Consider the following 493-nt stretch of genomic DNA (forward strand, 5'->3'; position numbering starts at 1 on the left):
AATCTCTTTGTTAACCGTGCTAAATGAAATTTCTGCTCTTAAAATAGAATACAAGAGCGCGGTGACAATGCTAAATATTTTACAAACAGAAAAGCAGCTCTTAGTTGAAAAAACGGAACATATGCATTCCGAAATTAAAGCTATGCGCAAATCACACACCGAAGATGTGGTATCAGCTATTTCTATGCTCACAAAGGAAGTCAAAGAACTCCGACGCATTGCATGCTCTTGCAAGTGTGCTAATAAAAATGTGAAAAGTGCATCAAAACAATTGTCTCCTAAGTCTGCCGTCAATTTGCCATCTACCGCTTCTTCGCTTTCTCTTCACATAAATCCTCTCCCAGCTGTAGAAGAGGGAAATAAATCTAATCAACAAACGGCTCAGCCAATCGAGCAACGCAAGACCAACAAAGCATCGTGTTCAGCAACGGTGGTGGATTCTGCTGCGGCTGCGACTGCATCTTACGCCGACGTTGCTAAATTAACTTCACAT

Source organism: Anastrepha ludens, chromosome 2 (genome assembly GCF_028408465.1).
Source record: "Anastrepha ludens isolate Willacy chromosome 2, idAnaLude1.1, whole genome shotgun sequence".
Lineage (NCBI taxonomy): Eukaryota > Metazoa > Arthropoda > Insecta > Diptera > Tephritidae > Anastrepha > Anastrepha ludens.